The 18,883-nt window shown below is 44.4% G+C and overlaps 1 pseudogene; it reads left to right on the plus strand.

Moving 5' to 3' along the window:
* The first annotated feature begins 12,970 nt into the window (after nucleotides 1-12,970).
* On the plus strand, nucleotides 12,971-13,063 carry LOC120857113 (annotated as a pseudogene).
* The last annotated feature ends 5,820 nt before the right edge of the window (nucleotides 13,064-18,883 follow it).

Genomic DNA, 18,883 nt, shown 5'->3' on the forward strand with positions numbered 1-18,883 from the left:
ACTTGGAGAATTGTAAGCATTACTTTACTAGCATGTGAGATGGGTGTAATTGTGCGGTAGTTTGAGCATTCTTTGGCATTGCCTTTCTTTGGGATTGGAATGAAAACTGACCTTTTCTTTTTTTTAAAATTTTATTTATTTATTTGGCTGCTCTGGGTCTTAGTTGTAGCATGTGGGATCTAGCTCCCTGACCAGGGATGGAACCTGGGCCCACTGCACTGGGAGCTCAGAGTCTTAGCCACTGGACGACCAGGGAAGTCCCCAAAACTGACCTTTTCCAGTCCTGTGGCCACGGCTGAGTTTTCCAAATTTGCTGGCATATTGAGTGCAGCACTTTCATAGCATCATCTTCCAGGATTTGAAATAGCTCAACTGGAATTCCATCACCTCCACTAGCTTTGTTCATAGTGATGCTTTCTAAGGCCCACTTGACTTCACATTCCAGGATGTCTGGCTCTAGGTGAGTGATCACACCATTGCGATTATCTTGGTCATGAAGATCTTTTTTGTACAGTTCTTGTGTGTATTCTTGCCACCTCTTCTTAACATCTTTTCTTCTGTTCGGTCCATACCATTTCTGTCCTTTATCGAGCCCATCTTTGCATGAAATGTTCCCTTGGTATCTCTAATTTTCTTGAAGAGCTCTCTAGTCTTTCCCATCTGTTGTTTTCCTCTATTTCTTTGCACTGATTGTAGTGAGACCTAAATGAGATGGCTACCATAAAGCACTTCTGCATGGCTGAGCAAAATTATCACTCAACACTTGCTAGAAGTTCCTTCTGGACTCTGAGCTCCAGAGGGCAGGCCCTGGGTCACGTTCACCTTTTAAGAATCCAAGGGCTTGAAGAACAGGGTCTGCCACTCAGTTCAGGGTTGCTTGTGGAGTGAATACTTTGGTGTAATATTCTGTAGACAATGATAAGTTTTTCACTCAACATTAAGTCCAGACTCTGCATTATTCATTATTTCACTTATTCAGAAAAAGTTTTGTTTATGTCTGCCTCCTTCTCTGGTCCATGAAGACAGCAAATTTGTTTCATGAGCAACTATACTAAAGTATCTAAAACAGAGCTTGGCATAGTAGTAGACACTGGATTCTTGTTTCACGAGTAAGTGAATTTTAGGAAACCCAGGAAGAAGAGGAGCAAGATTGGGAAATGTGGGTGGTTTTGGAGCCCGAGAAACTGCATTTGAGAGAATTCATGGTAGTGTTGCTGAAAAGTTAACCAGGTGGTCTAAGACAGAAATGGAAAATTTTATTTGAGCAGAATTTGAGGACTAGAAGCTGGGAAGAGCCTCTCAGAAATCTCTGAGAACTGTTTCACCCATTAGAAATCAAGGCAGAGTTAGGCCTGTACACTAGATGATGTGTTGCTGACAGTTTACATAATCCAGATCAAAGCCCCGTGTGATTCCTTAGCAAGAAGGAATGCTATCCAGATGCTGGAGAAGGTGTGGAGAAAAGGGAACCCTCCCACACTGTTGGTGACACTATGGAAAACAGTGTGGAGGTTCTTTAAAAAAACTTAAAAGAGTTACCATATGATCCTGCAATCCCACTTCTAGGCGTATATCTGAAGAAAACTGACTCAAAAAGATACATGCACCCCAGCGTTCACAGCAGCACTATTTCTAATAGTCAAAACCTATAATAGTCAAGCAAACTAAATGTCCATCAGCAGATGAATGGATAAAGAAGATGTGGTGTATACAGACCATGGACTACTACCAAGCCATAAAAAATGATGAAATAATGCCATTTACAGCAACATAGATACAACTCAGTTCAGTTCAGTCGCTCAGTCGTGTCTGACTCTTTGCGACCCCATGAATCGCAGCACGCCAGGCCTCCCTGTCCATCACCAACTCCCGGAGTCCACCCAAACCCATGTCCATCGAGTCAATGATGCCATCCAATCATCTCATCCTCTGTCATCCCCTTCTCCTCCTGCCCTCAATCTTTCCCAGCATTAGGGTCTTTTCAAATGAGTCAGCACTTTGCATCAGGTGGCCAAAGTACTGGGGCTTCAGCTTCAACATAAGTCCTTCCAATGATCACTCAGGACTGATCTCCTTTAGGAGGGACTGGTTGGATATCCTTGCAGTCCAAGGGACTCTCAAGAGTCTTCTCCAACACCACAGTTCAAAAGCATCAATTCTTCAGCGCTCAGCTTTCTTTATAGTCCAACTCTCACATCCATACATGACTACTGCAAAAACCATAGCCTGGACTAGACGGACCTTTGTTGACAAAGTAATGTCTCTGCTTTTTAATATGCTGTCTAGGTTAGTCATAACTTTCCTTCCAAGGAGTGAGTGTCTTTTAATTTCATTGCTGCAATCGCCATCTGCAGTGATTTTGGAGCCCAAAAAATCAAGTTATCCACTGTTTCCACTGTTTCCCCATCTATCTGCCATGAATTGATGGGACCAGATGCCATGATCTTCGTTTTCTGAATGTTGAGCTTTTAGCCAACTTTTTCACTCTCCTCTTTCACTTTCATCAAGAGGCTTTTTAGTTCCTCTTCACTTTGTGCCATAAGGGTGGTGTCATCTGCATATCTGAGGTTATTGATATTTCTCCCGGCGATCTTGATTCCAGCTTGTGCTTCTTCCAGTCCAGCGTTTCTCATGATGTACTCTGCATAGAAGTTAAATAAGCAGGGTGACAATATACAGCCTTGACATCCTCCTTTTCCTATTTGGAACCAGTCTGTTGTTCCATGTCCAGTGCTAACTGTTGCTTCCTGACCTGCATACAGGTTTCTCAAGAGGCAGGCCAGGTGGTCTGGTATTCCCATCTCTTTCAGAATTTTCCACAGTTTATTGTGATGCACACAGTCAAAGGCTTTGGCATAGTCAATAAAGCAGAAATAGACGTTTTTCTGGAACTCTCTTGCTTTTTCCATGATCCAGCGGATGTTGGCAATTTGATCTCTGGTTCCTCTGCCTAAACCAGCTTGAACATGAAGTTCATGGTTCACGTATTGCTGAAGCCTGACTTGGAGAATTGTAAGCATTACTTTACTAGCATGTGAGATGGGTGTGATTGTGCAGTAGTTTGAGCATTCTTTGGCATTGCCTTTCTTTGAGACTGGAATGAAAACTGACCTTTTTCAGTCCTGTGGCCACTGCTGAGTGCTCTATACAGTCAGCAAAAACAAGACTGGGAGCTGACTGTGGCTTGGATCATCAACTCCTATTGCCAAATTCAGACTGAAATTGAAGAAAGTGGAAGAAACCACTCAGGTATGACCTAAATCAAATCCCTTATGACCGTACAGTGGAAGTGAGAAATAGGTTTAAGGTGCTAGATCTGATAGACAGAGTGCCTGATGAACTATGTATGGAGGTTCCTGACATTGTACAGGAGACAGGAATCAAGACCATCCCCATGAAAAAGAAATGCAAAAAAGCAAATTGGCTATCTGGGGAGGCCTTACAAATAGATACAACTAGAGATTATCGTACTAAGTGAAGTAAGTCAGGAAGAGAAAGAGAAATATCATGTGATATAACTTACATGCAGAATCTAAAATATGACACAAAGGAACCTACCTATGAAGCAGAAACGGAATGAGGGACATAAACTGGTGGTTGCCAAGGGAGAGGAGGGTGGGAGAGGGCTGGGCTGGGACTTTGAGATTAGTGGATGCAAACTGGTATATAGAGGATGGATAAGCAACAAGGTCCTATTGTGCAGCATGGGGGGCTGTATTCAATATCCAGTAGTAAACCATAATGGAAAAGGATATGAAATAGAATGTGTATCTATGTATACTTTGCTGTACAGAATATGTGCCTATGAGTCATTTTGCTGTACAGCAGTAATTAACACATTATCATTCAACTAAATGTCAATAAAAAATAAATTAAAAAAGAGAGAGAAAATGGTGTGAATCAAGTAGAATTTTAATTCAGCTCCAATAGCAAACATCTGAATCAAACTGACTTACCCAGTGTGGAAATATAGCATCTCACAATGCAGGAAATCCAATAGGAGAGCAGAGTGGGTAGATGCTCTGGTTCAACAGTGTCATCAGGGACCTGAGAGGCTTTTATCTCACTGCTCTGCTGTCCCCATCATTGACTTCATACCAAAACTAGCTCCACTCAAAACACAGAATGATGGTCACAGACAGCTGAGGCTGCATGCTTCCTTTTGCCATTCAACAAAAAACAGTAAAACTGATTTCTCTTTCCCAGCAGTCCAAAGCAGCATTGGTGGTATAGTGGTGAGCAAAGCTGCCTTCCAGAAGTCCTAAGCAAGCATGTCCTTGAATTACATTGATCTAATATGATTTGGGCCTGTTCAACCCAAACAGATTTTTGCCATGGGGGAATGGAATAACCATGACTGGATTAGATAAAATTTTTGGAGTTAATTAAATGTTGGGGAGAAGACCATAATGTCTTCTGGACATTAGATGGAATTAGATAACTAATGGAATTAACTGACTTTGGAAATGAGTAAGAGGAAAAGAATAAGGATGAGATTCTCAGGAATACCAGCATATAAGGGTTGGGCACAGGAAGAACATGTGAAGTAAGCTGAGCAAGAATCATTAAAGAGGAAGAGAATTGGGAATGGGTAGTGGTTTTAGATAACCAGTGGGAAGGTTCCCCAGCTGTCAATCATTTCACTATTTCTGGGACTGCCCTGCAATGCAATAGTGGTCCCCAATGGCCGTGCCTGGAATCCTTGACACTACCACCCATCCATAATGGCTTGATCCAAGACTGGAACTCTGACCCAAGATGAACGGACATACACCTTGTTTCTCATTTGACCAATCAAAAACACTCACCCAAGGGTCCTCGATTACAATCCTTCTTTGGAATTTTTCTCTCTGGTGCTGAGGATAGATTCAGTCTCTCAAAGGTAATGCTATTAAAAGAGAAGAAACAAGGAACAGAGAAGAACTTAGTGGTATGGCGCTCCTGATTTGTTTTCCTTGAGGCCTGGTTTCAGTGTGAGACACTGAAATAGTCTAATAAGTTATCTTTTGATTCTAAGCAAGATGAGCTCACGGAGCAGACTTTACTGGTTGCCCATATTAACCTAAAACAGTGAAACAGCCAGTTGTTTCATCTGAAAAATAGGTTTCTTCAGGAGCAGCAATGAATTGCAATTTGGGACAAGCAAGTGTTTGGAGAACCACATGCAAGTCTTGGTAAAACAAAGGAAAGGAAACCATAGGGAAGGGAGAGTTGGGAGGGGCCCCTATAAACAAAACCTTGTGGCTCAGCTGGTAAAGAATCTGCCTGCAATGTGGGAGACCTGGGTTGATCCCTGGGTTGGGAACATCCCCTGGAGAAAGGAAAGGCTACCCACTCCAGTATTCTGGCCTGGAGAATTCCATGGACTGTATAGGCCATGAAAGACTCGGACATGACTAAGTGACTTTCACTTCCACTATAAACAAAAAATCCACTGGAGGAAACTGGGAGTTTGAACTACAGCGGCTTTTCAGTGGCTTAGTTGTGCCAGTCTCTTATTGGCTGAGTTGTTGCCAGGCAAAGATAAAATCTGTATTTCTGCTGAAATAGGAGGGAAGGGGACAGGGCAAATCTTTAAAAGAATGACATAGCTGTCAGTCAATTCAGTCGCTCAGTTGTGTCCAACTCTTTGCAACTCCATGGACTGCAGTGCGCCAGGCTTCCCTGTCCATCACCAACTCCCAGAGCTTGCTCAGACTCATATCTATCGAGTCGATGATGCCATCCAACCATCTCATCCTCTGTCGTCCCCTTCTTCTCCTGCCTTCAATCTTTCCCAGCATCATGGTCTTTTTAAATAAGTCAGATCTTCGCATCAGGTGGCCAAAGTACTGGGGCTTCAGCTTCAGCATCAGTTCTTCCAATGAATATTCAAGACTAATTTCCTTTAGGATGGACTGGTTGGATCTCCTTGCAGTCCAAAGGACTCTCAAGAGTCTTCTCCAACACCACAGTTCAAAAGCATCAATTCTTTGGCACTCAGCTTTCTTTATAGTCCAAATCTCACATCCATACACGACCACTGGAAAAACCATAGCCTTAACTAGACGGACCTTTGTTGGCAAAGTAATGTCTTTACTTTTTAATATGCTGTCTAGGTTGGTCATAGCTTTTCTTCCAAGGAGCAAGTATCTTTTAATTTCATGGCTGCAGTCACCATCTGCAGTGATTTTGGAGCCCCCCAAAATAAAGTCTGTCACTGTTTCCATTGTTTCCCCATCTATTTCATGAAGTGATGGGACTGGATGCCATGATCTTAGTGTTTTGAAAGTTGAGTTTTAAGCCAGCTTTTTCACTCTTCTCTTTCACTTTCATCAACAGGCTCTTTAGTTCCTCTTTGCTTTCTGCCATTAGGAAATAGCTGTCAGACATTATATAAACTGGTTTGAACCAACTAGGTCTAATATGGCAGAAGATTTGACTTCCAAATGGAACTTGAGCCTCATTCTAATACATTAGCATGAAAATATAATGTATTAGTATGATAAATGATACACCCACCAGCAATGTGACAGTTCAGAGCTAACTATAAAAGCCCCAAAAGTGGGCAATGGCCCTATTACTAGAAATCCCTACCCCTTCCCAGAAACAGTTGGAATAATCCTCCCACTCATTAGCTATGAAATTACCCAGCCCATAAAAGCTAACCACCCCATATTTGGGGGCCTCTCACCTTTCAAAATGGCCTATACTCTGTAGAGTGTGTTTCTCTCTAAATAGATCCACTATTCACCTATCACTTTTGTCTCTTGATGAATTCTTTCTGTAATGAGACATCAAGAACTTGAGCTTTATTAACTCCTGAGACCAGGTTTGTGATCTCAATTAAAAGACAGTGGGGGGCTTCCCTGGTGGCTCAGTGGTAAAGAATCCATCTGCCAATGCGGGAGACATGGATTCGATCCCTGGTTCAGGAAGATGCTATGTGCTGAGGAACAACTAAGCCCGTGTGCCGCAACTGCTGAGCCCAAGAGCCACAGCTACTGCACCTGCCTGCTGCAGAGACTGAAGCCTGCAAGCCCGGCGCCTGTGCTCACAAGAGAAGCCACCACAATGAGAAACCCCTGGACCACAACAAAGAGTAGCCCCCGCTTACCACAGCTAGAGAAACGCCCATGCAGCAACAAAGACCCAGCACAGCCCCCCAAATTTTTTAAATTAAATCAATAAAAACAGTGGGTTCTAGTCGGGTTTGAGTCCTGGCCCACTGTCGCGGTCGCACGGTTTCACTCCTGCTGGCAGTATAATGAAGCAGCGTCACCTCGTGTTGGAGAAGCTCGGCGCCTTCTCTTCCTGCGGGGGTCTGTGCTGATGGAGAATGGCACAGGCAGGAGAGCTCCACCTTTGCAGCTTCTGACTCCACTTTACTTAGGTTTCCTTTTACTAACTTTTACACCTGTCAATCTCAAGCAGAGACTGAAAAGGGGATTTGGGAGCAGGGAGGTCTTTGGGAGGAGATTCTCAGAAGCAAGTGTGAGGAACTGAGGAGAATGAGACAGGAAAGAAAGAAAAGCCGGTCTAATGAGGTATTATGGAAGTTGCTGCTGACACCAAGCAGGACCCTGTGAGGCTCCTGGGCACAAAAGCCTCTGTGTTCTCTGTTTCTTGTTTGGAGGAAATAGGCTTCATTCAGCCTCTACGACCTTCCCTGAGTTCCAGAGGACAGGTTCACATGGTTGCTAATCAGGGAAGGGAGGGGATGCAGAGGAAAGGGAGGAAGAATCAAGAAACAATAGTGCAATTATACTCCAACTAAAAAAAAATTGATCTGCACATTTAATGCAATAAAAAAAGATTATGCAGCCATGGGACAGGATCCTGGTGCCCCCTCAAGAGATACACATAATAATATCTTTGAGCCGTTTTGCAGATACTGAATCTCCCACCCGGTGAAAGAAGTTAACTGTATGCAGCCCACAAGCACGCAGACCCTAAACCAGTTGGAACCAGAATGGTGAAAATGCTAACTCCCAGTTACCTCACCACTAACCAACCAATCAGAAGAATGTCCACAAGCTGATCATGCCCTCCCTCTTTAACCATTATGATAAAACTTTTCTGAAGGCAATGGCAACCCACTCCAGTACTCTTGCCTGGAAAATCCCATGGGCGGAGGAGCCTGGTGGGCTGCAGTCCATGGGGTTGCTAAGAGTCGGACACGACTGAGCATCCTCACTTTCCCTTTTCACTTTCACGCATTGGAGAAGGAAATGGCAAACCACTCCGGTGTTCTTGCCTGGAGAGTCTTAGGGACGGGGGTGCCTCGTAGGCTGCCGTCTATGGGGTCGCACAGAGTCGGACACGACTGAAGCAACTTAGCAGCAGCAGCAGCAGCTACCCTGTCCAGGTTGGGATGCACAGCTTTGAGGGCATTATCCCACCGAGGCCACTTTTGCCTGACAAAGCTGTAAAGCTATTCTTTTCTACTTTACCCAAAACTCTGTCTCTGAGATTCAATTTGGTGCCGGTATTCAGAGGCAGGGTTTCGGCATCACCGCTGTAGATAACGAGGTCTTGGTTCTAACAGGACCACTGAGAAGTGTACAAATACCACCCAGAATTAAGAAGATCAAGACTAAACCAGTAATCTACAGCCCCCCTCCATCTGCTGGTCGAGCACTTCCTCACATTTCTGGTCTCCTTTGCGACAAGTAGGGCTTCCCTGGTGGCTCAGACGGTAAAGCTTCTGCCTGAAATGCTGGAGACCTGGGTTCGATCCCTGGGTCGGGAAGATCCCTGGAGAAGGAAATGGCAACCCACTCCAATATTCTTGCCTAGAAAATTCCATGGATTAAGGAGCTTGCAGGACTACAGTCCACAGGGTCACAAAGAGTCGAACACGACTGAGCGACTTCACTTTGCGACAAGTAGACTCCGTGATATCAGAGGAGGTCCTAAGGCTGGCCTTAGGACAGAAAGATTTATTGTATCTTTGAAGTGGGGTGTTGCCAATGAGAGGTAAATTTAAGCTGCAGAGAACTATCTACCCTGACTGTGCTGTTATAACAAATTGCCACAAACTTAGCAGCTTAACCAGAGAAGGCAATAGCACCCCACTCCAGTACTCTTGCCTGGAAAGTCCCATGGATGGAGGAGCCTGGTGGGCTGCAGTCCATGGGATCTCGAAGAATCGGACATGACTGAGCAACGTCACTTTCACTTTTCACTTTCATGTACCTGGAGAATCCCAGGGACGGGGGAGCCTGGTGGGCTGCCGTCTGTGGGGTCACACAGAGTCGGACACGATTGAAGTGACTTAGCAGCAGCAGCAGCATTGGAGAAGGAAATGGCAACCCACTCCAGTGTTCTTGCCTAGAGAATCCCAGGGACGGGGGAGCCTGGTGGGCTGCCGTCTATGGGGTCGAACAGAGTCGGACAAGACTGAAGCAACTTAGCAGCAGCAGCAGCAGCAGTAGCAGCTTCAGTTCAGTTCAGTTCAGTGGCTCAGTCGTGTCTGACTCTTTGCGACTCCATGAATCACAGCACGCCAGGCCTCCCTGTCCATCACCATCTCCCGGAGTTCACTCAGACTCACGTCCATCGAGTCAGTGATGCCATCCAGCCATCTCATCCTCGATCGTCCCCTTCTCCTCCTGCCCCCAATCCCTCCCAGCATCAGAGTCTTCCAAAGAGTCAACTCTTCACATGAGGTGGCCAAAGTACTGGAGCTTCAGCTTTAGCATCATTCCTTTCAAAGAAATCCCAGGGTTGATCTCCTCAAAAATGTATTATCTTACAGGTCTTGGAAGTAAAAATTCTGAGCACAGTGTGGCTCAGCTGGTTCCCTGCCTACAGTCACACAAGACCCAAACCAAAGTGTTGACAGGACCAGGTTCCCTTGTGGAAGCATTGAGAATGAATCCATACCCCAGATTGTTGGCAGAATTCAAGTTTCATGGAATTGTAGAACTGAAGTCCCTCCTGTTTTCTCTTTAACTGTCAGTGGAGGATCTTTCTCACCTAGAAGCTCCCTGCATATCTTGGCTAGTGACCCCTTCCTCCGTCTTCAAGCCAGCAACATGAGGTCCAGCTTGTCTCACCCTTAGAATCTCTCAGACCTCCTCTTCTGCTTCATCTCACCTACCTCCCCCTTTTTATACTTTTAAGAGTTCATTTGATACATTAGGCCCAACTGGATACTCCAGGATGATTTCCCATTTTATGGTTGCTGTGGGCTGTGTTTAGTCGCTCTGCTGCTGCTGCTAAGTCACTTCAGTCATGTCCAACTCTGTGTGACCCCATAAAAGGGAGCCCACCAGGCTCCTCCCTCCCTGGGATTCTCCAGGCAAGGATGGATACTGGAGTGGGTTGCCATTTCCTTCTCCAATGCATGCATGCATGTTAAGCCACTTCAGTCATGTCCTACTCTATGCTACCCCATGGACAGCAGCCCACCAGGCTCCTCTGTCCACAGAATTCTCTAGGCAAGGATACTGGAGTGGGTTGCCATTTAGTCGCTCAGTTGTGTCCAACTCTTTGCAACCTGCCAGGCTCCTCTGTCCATGGAATTCCCCAGGCAAGAATACCAGAGTGGGTAGCCATTCCCCTCTCCAGGGGATCTTCCAGATCCAGGAACTGAACCTGTGTCTCTTACATCTCCTGCGTTGGCAGGCAGGGTCTTTACCACTACTGTCACCTGGAAGTCTGCAATTAAGAAGAGAAATGGCTAAATACAGCTTAAAGTAGTGCTTCACAAACTTTAATCAGTATATCAGTCCCTTGAGGATTCTTTTAAAATGTAGATTCTGATTCAATAAAGGACTTCCCTAGTGGCTCATAAGGAGAAGGAGATGGCACCCCACTCCAGTACTCTTGCCTGGAAAATCCCATGGGTGGAGGAGCCTGGTAGGCTGCAGTCCAAGGGGTCACGAAGAGTCAGACATGACTGAGCAACTTCACTTTCACTTTTCACTTTCATCCATTGGAGAAGGAAATGGCAACCCACTCCAGTGTTCTTGCCTGGAGAATCCCAGGGATGGGGGAGCCTGGTGGGCTGCCGTCTATGGGGTCACACAGAGTCGGATATGACTGAAGTGACTTAGCAGCAGCAGCAGCAGTGGCTCATATGGTTAAAGGTCTTCCTGCAGTGTAGGAGACCCAGGTTTGATCCCTGGGTCGGGAAGATGCCCTGGAGAAGGAAATGGCAACCCACTCCAGTGTTTTTGCCTGGAAAATCCCATGGATGGAGCAGCCTGGAAAGCTACAGTCCATGAGGTTGCAAAGCGCTGGACATGACTAAGTGACTTCACTTTCAATTCTGATTTAATAAGTCAAGGGCGAGGCTCAAGATTCTGCATTTCTAGTAAGATCTCAGATAATGCTGATTCTGATGGTCTCAGACCCCATTTGGGGACTTAAAATATTGTGGGCTTTTTTACTCCACTTTTTGAGGAGTCTTTAGGTTAGGCTAGCTTTAGGGATGGTTAAGCCAGTGGTGCAAAGACCTTAGGGCATCAGATCATGTCTGAGGTTTCTTTGGCCTTCTTCTCATGGTTGAAAAGAGAGGGAAACAGTTCTAAGCATCACATGCCCATGTGACAGTCTTCAGATGCAGAGAAGAAAATGGCTGTCTTGGAATCCTCTTTTTTTTTTTCTTTAAGTTTTAAATTTTATTTATTTTTATATATGTTTGGCTGTGCATGGGCGTTCTCTAGTTACAGGAAGCAAGGGCTCCTCTTCCTTGTGATGTGTGGGCTTCTCATTGCAGTGGCCTCTTTTGTTGCAGAGCACAGGCTCTAGGTGTGTGGGCTTGTCACTGGGGTACACGGGCTTAGTTGCCCCATGGCATGGAATTTTCCTGGACCAGGGCTTGAACCCATGTCCTCTGCAGTGGCAGGTGGATTGTTAATCACCAGATGCCAGGGAAGTTCCTGTAACCCTTTTAGGAGTAAAAGAAACTCTTTAAGAAGCTCCCAGTCAGTGTCCCATCAGTTCCTATTGGCTAGAACTGTGCCATAGGCTTACGCCTAAGCCAATCCCTTGCCAAGGCCATTATAGAAGTGTGAACAAAATCAGAAAGAAGGGAGGAAATAGGGCTGGCTAAACAGCCAAGAATATCTCCCACAAGTGCCCAGAGTCTATTCTCCCCTTCTTCCTCACAGGACTTAGACTGTGTTGAGTGAACCATGAAACTGACCCTTGGCGACCTGATGGGACTGTAGTCTGCCAGGCTCCATTGTCCATGGGATTCTCCAGGCAAGAACACTGGAGTGGGTTGTCATTTCCCTCTCCAGGGGATCATCCTGACCCAGGGATTGAACCCGAGTCTCCTGCACTGCAGGCAGATTCTTTACCATCTGAACCACCAGGGAAGCCCTGCTTCCCCACTACAGTAAGAGATGGCAGATTTACTCCATGGAAGAGGAGCAAGAAAGCCTCTAAATTCAGAGGCACCAAGCAGCAGCAAAGGTAGGGATGAGTTGCCACGTTGAAATCCAGGGGAATGAGTAAAAATATGTAAATAAATATAGGAAGACCAGCCCCTAGAACACTTCTTCTAAGAAGAAGTCCAAGTGACTCTTCTCTGGAGAAAAAGAAAGAACCTTGAGAAAAATTCTACACCTACATACCTGATCAACCCAGACTGAAATGCATGAGTCAGCAAACCTGTCCCTCATTTCAGGTCTTTAATCAGCTTCTTAGTGCCTCACCCTAAACAAGAATAAGCAGCCAAGATTCCCAGACATTGAGTGAAAGCCTCTTGTATGAAAGGCAGAGATAAAAAAAGTAAGCAAATGCACAAAAAAAAAAAAAGTAAGAAAAGGGGAAGAGAATGAAAGAGGGAGGGGGCAAGAACAACTAGACTGGAGGAATCAGAAATAATTCAGCTGGCCAAATAAACAGGCAAAATGCCACCATCTAATACCTCAGAGATGTCTAATTCATAAAACAAGAACAGGATGGTTTATAAAGTGGGGGTAGGGGTGGGTTATAGAGCAAGAAAGAATTTCAGAAAATTAAAAACAGGAGAGCTGTGCTCGCTTCAGCAGCATATACCAAAACGAGATTAGCATGGCCCATACGCAAGGATGACTTGCAAATTCAAGAAGTGTTCCATAGTTTTTTTGATGTATGGCAGACACCAACACAACATTATAAAGCAATTCTCCAGTTAAAAATAATACACTTTAAAATAATCAAAATAAAAATCACACACTAACTGAAGGAAAAAAAATTGAACTGAAATTTAAAGTGTGAATAAAAAATTTGGAAGATAAAGTCAAAAAAATCTCCCAAGAAGTAGAAAGAGAAAACAAAACAAACTTGTGGGTGGAGTTTGGAAGGAAAAATGGGAAAATTAGAGGACCAGTCCTGGAGTTCTATGTCTAATACAGATTCCACAAGGAAAATATAGAGAATATTGAAAGGAGAAATTATCAACTAATGCAAGAAAGTTTCCTAGACAATGACTTTCTGGATTTCAGTAGCCTTCCTACTGAGAGATGAATGAAAAGAGATCCATGTAGGATAAATCATTATGAGATTTGGGGATACTGGAAGCAAGTAAAAGATCCAAGTGCTTTGGGGATTAAAAAAAAAAAAGGACTTGGAATTAGAATGGCACCAGAAACCAACAAGATGGAAGAGTTGCCTCCAAAATTCTGAGGAAAAATACTATTGAATCAAGAATTCTATAACCAGTTTTTAAAGTGTGAGGGGCGAATGAAGACACGTTTAGATATATAAGGTCTCCATTTTTTCTTTCTCCTATCCCTTCCTTCTCAAGAAGCCACCAAAGGATATACTAAGAGGATAACTTAAAACGTTGAGGGGGAACTTGGAATCTGGTAAAAAGGAAATCCAACAGAAGAAAAGCTCTAGTGGGCCCCAGGATAACAGGCCACCTGACCTGCCTCCTGAGAAACCTGTCTGCAGGTCAAGTAGCAACAGTTAGAACTGGACATGGAACAACTAACTGGTTCAAAATTGGGAAAGGAATGCACCAAGGCTGTATAGAGTCACCCTACTTATTTAGCTCCTATGCAGAGTACATCATGTGAAATGCCAGGCTGGGTAAATCACAAGCTGGAATCAACACTGGTGGGAGAAATATCAACAACCTCAGATATGCATATGATACCACTTCAATGGCAGAAAGTAAAGAGGAACTGAAGAGCCTTTTCATTGAAAGGACTGGTGCTGAAATTGAAATTCCAATACTTTGGCCACATGATGTGAAGAGATGACTCGTTGGCAAAGACCCTGATGCTGGGAAAGATTGAGGGCAGGAAGAGAAGAGGATAAAAACGGATGAGATGGTTGGATGGCATCACCAACTCAATGGACGTGAGTTTGAGCAAACTCTGGGAGATAGTGAAGGACACGGAGGCCTGGTGTGCTGCAGTCTATGGGGTCACAAAGAGCTGGATATGACTGAGCAACTGAACGATGAGGATGACGGCTGTGGAAGTCCAAAGAGCAGTCTGCCCCCAGAGGAGCAGGAAGACGCCCAGGATGGGCATCTCCAGGAATGACTGAAATGACTCCTTTCACAGTTCTCCTCTTTGATTGCCCCATGTGGTGGTATTATTATTTTAGGTTGAGTCTCCAGTAAACTTAATATTTCATATAGTATTCTTCACTATTGTGCCAAGTGTGAACCATGATCATACTTCCTTTCTTGTATAATTTTCATTTCTTCTGGTGTTAACAATTCCTCCTTTTTTCACTATTTGATTTGTTTTCTTTTTTTTAACTTTTTTAATTTTTTTTTTAAGTTTTATTTTTACTTTATTTTGTTTTACAATACTGTATTGGTTTTACATTGACATGAATCAGCCACGGGTGTACATGAGTTCCCAATCCTGAACCCCCCCTCCCACCTCCCACCCCATATTATCTCTCTGGATCATCCCTGTGCACCAGCCCCAAGCATCCTGTATCCTGTATCAAACATAGACTGGCGATTCGTTTCTTACATGATAGTATACATGTTTCAACACCATTCTTCCAAATCATCCCACCCTCTCCCTCTCCCTCAGAGTCCAAAAGTCCGTTCTATACATCTGTGTCTCTTTCGCTGTCTCACATACAGGGTTATCATTACCATCTTTCTAAATTCCATATATATGTGTTAGTATACTGTGTTGGTGTTTTTCTTTCTGGCTTACTTCACTCTGTATAATAGGCTCCAGTTTCATCCACCTCATTAGAACTGATTCAAATGTATTCTTTTTAATGGCTGAGTAATACTCCATTGTGTATATGTACCACAGCTTTCTTATCCATTCATCTGCTGATGGACATCTAGGTGATTTGTTTTCTATATCTTTATTCATCATTGTTTTCCCCAAACTCTCCAAACCAAGATACCTTTGAGTACTGTTTATACATAGTTCCCATATTAGGATGTCTATCAATCAATGAATTAAATGAAGTGGCTCAGTGCTACAGAGAAAAGCAAAGCAAGATAGGGGAAGAGGGAGTGTTAGATTGGGGAAGGTTTGTAATTTTTAGTAGGTTAGTCAGGGAAGACCTCACTGTGAGGGTGACCTGAAGGGAGACATCAAGGACACAATGCAGACATTTGAAGGACGGGAGTTTCAAGCAGAGCTAATAGTAAGTTCAAAGTCCTAAAGACAGGAACGTGCCTGAACTATTCTTCGTGCATCTACTAGAATTTTCCCTTGCATGTTTTACAGTCACTTCCATTACCCACTTCCCCACTGAAGGGCTCGCCAATCTCAAAGACACTGTATTTAAACTTTAGTCTCTCTTAGTGCACTTTTTAATTCTCAGTGTTCAAACAGTGACAAGTCACATTGACCCTGTTTGCACAGTTAGATTTCTTCTTTTTCTGTATTTCCCACTGTCACTACATAAATTCTATAAGAGAATTGTAGAGCATTAGGACTGAGAGGGTTCTTAGAGACTATCTAGGATAATTCTATCCTATGAGGCGCAAACGAAACTGCCTCTCTGAGAACTCTCTTACCAGGTCTCTGGAGAGCCAGGCAAAGCTTGGTTACACCACAACTGAGTCTGCCCGTTGCCTGAGTTCAGTCCATTTGGCTGCTGCTCAGCAAGTGCTCTTTGCCCTCTGCCTCATTCCTGCCCATCCACCCTAAGGAATAATCTGTGGTCTACCCTGGCAGAGCTTTCCTCAGCTGCCTGTCTGACATGACCTCCTGCTCCTGAAAGAGCCCAACGCTCAGTCACATCAGTCGACTCTCACTGGTCCTCCAACACACTATCTTCATCTCTGCCTTTAACTCTGCTCTTCAATTCTTCTCTTTTCTGGAATCACCTTTCTGTTTCCTTCCTGTTCAAATTCACCCATCTTTCCAGACCTCTTCCAGGCCTGTTTCTCTGTCTGATGGAATGGAGCAGAAGCGAAGTGTTAGGATGCTTGGTTGCCCACACCCACATCCTTCTCTCTGCATCAGTCTTGTGTCAGGAGTATTGTCCTCCCGCTTTACAGGTGAAGAAGTCAAGACTTACAGAGGTAGAGAGTGGGATAGGATTTGAGCCTATGTCTGCCTGTGCTCTTAATCATTGTGCAATACTGTCTTCTGAACTAGTAACTGTTGGCTGAATTGTTCAGGAACTGCTTCATATATGTTAATGGACTCATCAGCCCCAGTTGACCATGACCCAAAGTTTGTAGAGCAGAGTAGGCAGAAGAAAGAACCCCACTTGCAAAGGGTCCACTTTGTGTCAGACTCAGTACCTTCTGCAGCAAATGTGAGGTAAAACCAAGAGATACAACCAGAAATGTTGAAAGTGGTTGACTCTGGAGGAGGAGACTCAGGGAGTCGGGAGGAGAAAGGCTGGGGCTTTCTATTTTAATAATAAGTTGACTTTTAACGTTACATATAACTTTGATTAAAAACAAGAGTGAACTTAAAGGAATTAAATGGATAAGTGAATGTAAATAACCCTTTTAGAATCATGGATGGGAAGGGAAGAAGGAAATGTAGCGCAGTAGCCATTACATACAATTATACCGGGGCTTCCCTGGAAAACGAGATGGCAACCCACTCCAGTATTCATGCCTGGGAAATCAGAGGAGCCTGGCGGGCTACAGTCCATGGGGTTGCAAAAGAGCCAGACACAACTCGGAGACTAAGCAAACACATTTGTAGTGAAGGTTAAATGAAAACAAGGCATTTGGCATATATTTGACATAGAACCAGCGGCAAGTTTTGTTTTGTTTTTTTTTCTCCACCGTCTCCTTTGTTTTATGTTATTTTTTTATTGGAGTATAGTTGCTTTGCAGTGTTGTACTGGTTTCTGCTGTACAATGGAGTGACTCAGCTATATGTTCACATAGCTCCCCTCCCTCTTGGACCTCTCTCCCACCCCTCACTGCACCCTCATCCCACCGCTCTCAGTTCAGTTCAGTTCAGTCGCTCAGTTGTGTCCAACTCTTTGCGACCCCACAGACTGCAGCACACCAGGCCTCCCTGTCCATCACCAACTCCTGGAGCTTGCTCAAACTCATGTCCATAGAGTTTGTGATGCCATCCAATCATCTCATCCTCTGTCGTCCTCCTCTCCTGCCCTCAATTTTTTCCCAGCATCAGGGTCTTTTCCAATGAGTCAGTTCTTCGCATCAGGTGGTGAAACTATTGGAGTTTCAGCCTCAGCATCAGTCCTTCCAATGAACACACAGGACTTATCTCCTTTAGGAATCACTGGTTGGATCTCCTTGCAGTCCAAGGGACTCTCAAGAGTCTTCTCCAACACCACAGTTCAAAAGCATCAGTTCTTCGGTGCTCAGCTTTCTTTATAGTCCAACTCTCACATCCATACATGGCTACTGGAAAAACCATACCTTTGACTACACGGACATTTGTCAGCAAAGTAATGTCTCTGCTTTTTAATATGCTATCTAGTTTGTTCATAGCTCTTCTTCCAAAGAGCAAGTGTGTTTTAATTTCATGGCTGTAGTCACCATCTACAGTGATTTTGAAGCCCCTCCCCCAATAAAGTCTCACTGTTTTCACTGTTTCCCCATCTACTTACCATGAAGTGATGGGACCAGATGCCATGCTCTTTGTTTTCTGAATGTTGAGTTTTAAGCCAACTTTTTCACTCTCCTCTTTCGTTTTCAAGAAGCTCTTTAGTTCTTCACTTTCTGCCATAAGGGTAGTGTCATCTGCATATCTGAGGTTATTGATATTTCTCCTGGCAATCTTGATTCCAGCTGATTCGCTTGAGTAGGTTTAAATATTTCTGTTTGGGGATTTCCTGGGTAGTCCAGTGGCTAAGAATCTGCCTTGCAACACAGGGGATTCAGGTTCGATCTCTGGTCAGGGAACCAAGATCCCCCCTGTATCAGAGCAACAAAGCCCATACACCACAAGTACTGAAGCCTGTGAGCCCTGGAGCCCTGACACCACGATCAGAGGCTGCAGGCTGCAGCGAAGACTCCATAAGCCACAACTGAGACCCGATGCAGCCAAACAATTAGTTTTAAAAATAGCTAAAAATATATTTCTGTCTCTGGCAGATGGATCCTAGAGCAGTCCCCATGATTCCTGTTTCCTGGTGTTCATGTCCGTTTGAAATCCCCTCCCCCTGAGTGCGGGTGGAATCTGTGGCTTACTAGCCAATAGCCAAGACATTCTGGAGATGTAATTAAGGTCCCAAATCACTTGATTCTGTGTTAACTGAAAGGGAGATTATTCTTTATTAATTATGAAAAATTCCTTAAAAGAGGGACTAGATGCCCCCTGAGAGGAGAGACTCTCCTGTGGACATGAGGCAGTGAGCAGCTGTGTTGAGATTCTCACATGGTAAAGAAATCCAGGCTTATAGTCAGGCTTCCCTGGGTGCTCAGCAGTAAAGAATCCACCTGCCAACGCAGGAGATGCAGGTTCGATCCCTGGGTCAGGAAGATCTCCTGGAGAAGGAAATGGCAACCCACTCCAGTATTCTT

The sequence above is a fragment of the Oryx dammah genome, unplaced genomic scaffold, assembly GCF_014754425.2.
Source record: "Oryx dammah isolate SB20612 unplaced genomic scaffold, SCBI_Odam_1.1 HiC_scaffold_28, whole genome shotgun sequence".
Classification (NCBI taxonomy): domain Eukaryota; kingdom Metazoa; phylum Chordata; class Mammalia; order Artiodactyla; family Bovidae; genus Oryx; species Oryx dammah.